This window comes from Garra rufa, chromosome 21 (assembly GCF_049309525.1).
Source record: "Garra rufa chromosome 21, GarRuf1.0, whole genome shotgun sequence".
Taxonomy (NCBI): domain Eukaryota; kingdom Metazoa; phylum Chordata; class Actinopteri; order Cypriniformes; family Cyprinidae; genus Garra; species Garra rufa.
The window spans coordinates 762,136-768,135 of record NC_133381.1 but is presented as its reverse complement, the minus strand read 5'-3'; the positions used below and the strand labels follow the sequence as shown (position 1 = coordinate 768,135).

The following is a 6,000-nucleotide window of genomic DNA, read 5'->3' as shown; positions in this document are numbered from 1 at the left end:
AAATATTATATAGATCATGTTCCATGAAGGTATTTTCTAAATTTCCTACCATAAATATATCAAATTTTACATTTTGATTAGTAATATGCATTACTAAGAACTTCATTTGGACAACTTTAAAGGCTATTTTCTCAATCTTTAGATTTTTTTGCACCCTCAGATTGCAGATTTTCAAATAGTTGTATTAATTATTAATTGCTACTTGTTACAGAATGTTTAGAGAATATTTGAAAGTAACATTCAAATATTTAAAAACATTCAAACCATGTACCGTAAATATATCAATACTTAATTTCTGATTAGTAATATGCATTGCTAAGAACTTCATTTGGACAACTTTAAAGGAGATTTTCTCGATCTTTCGATTTTTTGCACCCTCATCCAGATTTTTGAATAGTTGCATTAATTGCTACTTGTGACAGAGCATTCCGAGAACATTTGAAAGTAACATTTAAATATTTAAATCTATTCAAACTTTGAAAGTAGCATGGGTATAATTGTAACAATAGCCACAAATACATTGAATGAGTCAAAATTATCTCTGTTTTTTGTTTTATGCCAAAAATCATTAGGATATTAAGTAAAGATCATGTTCCATGAAGATTTTTTGTAAACTTACTACCATAAATATATCAAAACTTAATTTTTGATTAGTAATATGCATTGCTAAGAACTTCATTTGGACAACTTTAAAGGAGATTTTCTCATATTTAGATTTTTTGCACCTCAGATTCCAGATTTTCGAATAGTTGTATTAATTGCTACTTGTTACAGAACATTCTGAAAACATTTGAAAGTAACATTTAAATAGTCAAAAACATTCAGACTGTTGCATGTGTGACTCTGGAGCACAACACCAGTCTTAAGTAACACAGGTTTATTTGTATCAATAGCCAAAAATACATTGTATGGGTCAAAATGATCGATTTTATGCCAAAAATCATTAGCATATTAAGTAAGATCATGTTCTACAAAGATATTTTGTAAATTTCCTACTGTAAATATATCATAACTTAATTTTTGATGAGTAATATGCATTGCTAAGAACTTCATTTGGACAACTTTAAAGGCTATTTTCTCAGTCTTTAGATTTTTTGCACCCTCATCCAGATTTTCGAATAGTTGTATTAATTGCTACTTGTTACAGAACATTCCGAAAACATTTGAAAGTAACATTTAAATATTTGAAAAACATTCAAACCATGTTGTACCGTAAATATAACAAAACTGGACAACTTTAAAGGTGATTTTCTCGATATTTAGATTTTTTCGCACCCTCAGATTTCAGATTTTCTAATAGCATTTCAGCCAAATATTGTCACAATTTCAAAACATTGACCCTTATGACTACTTTTGTGGTCCAGGGTCACAAATGTAAGAATGAATGAATGAATAAATAAATAAAACAGATTATTTTTTATTTTAATATTAAAAAAAAAATATATAGTTTAATATAGTTAATAATTTCTGTATAAATTAAATGTACATATAATCACAAAAAATATATATACAAATAAATAATTAAATATATTGTTATTAATATCAGCATATTAGAATGATTTCTGAAGGATCATGATAGTACTGAAGTAATGATGCTGAAAATGTAAATTACATTTTAATGTATGTTAATTATTAATTGTTATTACATCGTAGAAACTTCTTTAAAAAACATAAAAAATCTTACTGATCCTAAACTTTTGAACGGTAGTGTACATATAATTAAAAATAAATTAAATACAATTTTAATTAAATAATAAAATATATTAGCATTCATTAATATTAAAAATAATATAAAATAAAAAAGGAAAATGAATAAAAAAACATAATTTAACTTTTATTAACAGTTTGTATCGTACCTCTCAAAACTTATTTGCACATATTATCTTTATCATACAGTAACAATTTCTAAATAAAATAAATTTACAAATAATGAAAAATAAATACAAAAATTTAAAAAATAAAATATATGAATTAAAATTAATAATAAAAACTACAGCTTGTCTATGACTTTATAAGAAATCAATTAGTGAATAAACGTGACATTTTCAAATCAATATTAATGAGAGCAGTGATCCATGTGAAAGTAAACGTGTCTTCTCATAATTAACAGATGGAGATTGTATAAACACACAAAAAATATGCAGTCTTGATGGCAGAGAAATATAACAAGGCACTGGAGCCTGGAATATAATTAATGGCCTTTTGTCTGACTAAAGCATTTCCAGCATTTAATAGGGAATAAGAGATCTTTGTAAATTAAGATGAAATCAGAATATCACCATAATCTGACATTTCAATGCATATTACTGACCAGTTTGTGAATAAATATATGAAAATAATGGTTCTGTTTAATGTAATGAGTGATACATGAAAGAAGAACAAGACTAACTGAAATTATTTTATCACTTCATATTGTTATAGCTAAGCTGATTTCTAAACAATGATGTATTTATTAGCACATTTTAATGTGGTAATTCAACAATATATACAATTCAAAGTACTTTAATGGTATAATTGTGTTTAATACTTAAAACAAGAAAAAGAAAGATCAGATTACAATATCAAATAAAGCAACGGAGAATATAAATAACAGTAATAAAGTGATGAATAAAAACTAAAAGTTAAAATAAAAAACTTGTGTATGTAAATTTAAATAAACATTTATTAAGACATTAAAAAAGAAAAATACTGTAGTAATATATATATAAAATAAAACAGACATTTATTTAGACATAAAATAATAATGTAAATAATATTAAAAATAAAATAAATAAAAATGGTTTGTAATAAATACCTAAATGTATAATAATGAAAAACTATTAAAAAATATCAGAAATACAAAGTAGAAATTGCAAAAAGTTACAGTTTTTAATCTAGCTGTCTTTGTAATGTCTTCCTAGATGTTTAATTTATATTATACAATAAAAAAAATAAATAACAATAAAAATAATATTAAAATATGGTGCTAAGTAATGAATCAAAATAAATGTTAAAATGGCATTTATCAAGACATTAAAAAAGAAAAACACTGTAGTAATACAAATAAAATTAAATAAAAATTTTAATGAAAATTTAATTACATATAATTAATTACATTAAAAATAAAACACACTACATTTAAATGTAATAAAAAACATAAATAACAATAATACACACACACACACACACGCACACACACACACACACACACACACACACACACACACACACATACATACATACATATATATAATAACCCAAATATAAAGTTGAAAATAAAGTTGCAATAAATTACAATTTCTAATCTAGCTGTCTATAATATTGATATAATTGTTTATTTATTTAGCTATCTGTTTTATATAATACACACAAAAAGACAGAAATCAAATGGTGAAATAACAAACAAACAAACAATCATGTGAATGTCATTTTTGTGACTATTCTTTGTACTGTACATCTGCCTAACAGTAATAAACTCTAGTGTAGTGTTTGGCGGGCTCTAGGACCCAGAGGCGACGCTCTCGCTGGACTCTCTCCGCAGGCTGGAGTCTCTCTCTGTGGGGAGTGCAGTGGAGGAGAGGCGAGGACACGCCAGTGCTCATCAAAACACTTTTACCTGTTTTCAGCGGGATTAAAGTAGCAACCGAAGCAGCGAGCTCCTCTACAGCAATGCGCCGGAGCCCTCAGTGAAATCCGTCTGGGTAAAGTGTCTCTCCATTCACTTTGATGGCAATTCTAGAAGCTCTGGCTGCGCTCAGTAGGATGCGGTTATTTCTCTCTGAGAGGCCTAAAATAAAACACTCTAACTGTCAAATGAAACCGCCCCGCACGGGCTGAATGAAGCTACTAGTTTAGCTGCTGGTTAAAGCGGTAATCTCTAGTTTAACTAGCGCGGGAGTGTCTTTATTAATCTCTTTATTGATCTGTCAGTTGTTACTTTGTGTCACTTTAAGCGCGCACGCGCAGGCCCAACGCTACAGTGTTACAATGTTTAAATGTAGCAATTTTCGAATGTTACAATGTTTCTCCCGCCGCTCTCTATACATTCCGACGTGTTTGTGCGTGTAGGAGCCATTCCTGCTGTGTTTACAAACGACATGTGCTGAACACACTGACAGACAGTGGCTCTGGATCTCTGTCTTCCTGTTAATATTTGATCACACTGTAATCTGAGGTGCTCTTGTTTACGTCTAAGAGATTACCATAGTACTACCGTGTTGTTTTGGGGTTGTAATGTAAGATGTCACATGACTGAGGCTGAAGATGCTGACTGTAATAATGAGCTAATGAGTGGATGGATGGATGGCTGACTGTAAACATTCTCTCAAACGCTGCTTTAGGTGATTTGTGGTTCTGTGCTGTGACTTCACCTCATCATGATGGATCTTGTTTACTTCAGGCTTGTTTAGTCTTTGATTCTTGATTGTTTTTGATTATAGGTTATGTGGAGCATTAAATCAGGCCCTTGGGTTGGGTGTACATTACCAGAGTTTACGCACACCTACTCGTTCCGCACGATTTCCACATTTTAGAGTAATGGTGAAGTCATTTAATCGATGAAATCACACAAGTGGAAATATGGGAATGATTTCATGATCCAAACATGTGACACCACTGCAGAAAGTTTGTGCTTTGTACGTTTTCTTCAATTTCCACTTCAAATGGTACATTAAAAAAATTAGTTAATTTTTGTTTTTTGAAAACGAAAAAAAAAAAAAAAAAAATATATATATATATATATATATATATTAAACAAAAAATATGTATACTAAAATATATATATATATATATATATATATATATATTTTTTTTTTTAATTTATTTATGTAATTTAGTATACATATTTACACACACATATTTACAAAATGTGAGGTTTTATTATTCATTTTTGATGTACTATTTATACATTTAATTAAATGTATTATAAACATTTTAAATTATATATATATATATATATATATATATATATATATATATATATATATATATATATATATATATGTATGTATGTATTTATATATGTATTTATTTATTATTGCATATATAGGAAGTTTCTATTTAAAGAAAAAGAAAACAATTTAAAGATTAAACCAAAATACATATACTAAATTATATATCAATTATTTATATATAACACAACATTTAGTGATATCTATTTAAATAGTACATAAATATGAATTTTAGAATTTATTTACTAACATGTTTACAAAATGTAAGTTCTTATTATAAATTTTTGATGTACTATTTATACATTTAAATACATGTATTATAGAGATATTTTAAATAATTTTATGTAATATTTAAATAGAACATAACAGGAATTGTAAAACTTATATATTTACATATTTACTTTGTGGTAATAATAACACAAGGAGAAAATATATTATACATGCATATAGATATTTTAAATCTAAAATTACAAAACCTAATTTTTTATATATATTATAGATAAATTTAACTGGTACTGTATTATTTTTAGGGCTGCAAAACGATTAGTCACGATTAATCGAATCAAAATAAAAGTATATGTTTATATACTATATATGTGTGTATTTATTATGTGCATATATACATACACACACATACATGTACATATTAAGGAAAAATATGTTAGATTTATATGTCAAATATTTATATATTTTTTAAATACATATGCGTGTGTATTTATGTATGTATAATAAATATACACACAGTACAAGCACAAATAGTATGTAAAAACATTTTCATTTTGCATCCCTAATTATTTGTGAACATTTCTAACAGAGCATGTCTGAAACCTAGAACTCATCGTCTTCCTCCATAGTCATGATGCATTAGAGGAAGCCTTTCTGTCATGTGACCTGTGGGCGGATGAGGGATGAAGCTGCTGGAAGATGCTGAGGGAATGTTTTGCATTCTTCTGCGAGACGTCTTTGAGTTCCTTCGGGTCCCGCTGACGCAAATGTGCCACCAGTAACATGCAGAATGTCAAGAATGCAGAAACCCGCCGGGACACAGGCAAGCGTATTGTGCGCGCTAGTG

General features: G+C 27.7%; 1 protein-coding gene across 1 annotated transcript in view; it reads left to right on the top strand.

Moving 5' to 3' along the window:
* Positions 1 to 3,539: 3,539 nt before the first annotated feature.
* Positions 3,540 to 6,000, top strand: part of LOC141296202 (RAC-alpha serine/threonine-protein kinase-like) — a 53,182-nt gene continuing 50,721 nt past the window's right edge. Inside the window, exon 1 of the mRNA XM_073827478.1 lies at positions 3,540 to 3,680. The gene's annotated coding sequence lies outside the window, so the exon portion shown is untranslated. The remainder of the gene's footprint in view (positions 3,681 to 6,000) is intronic.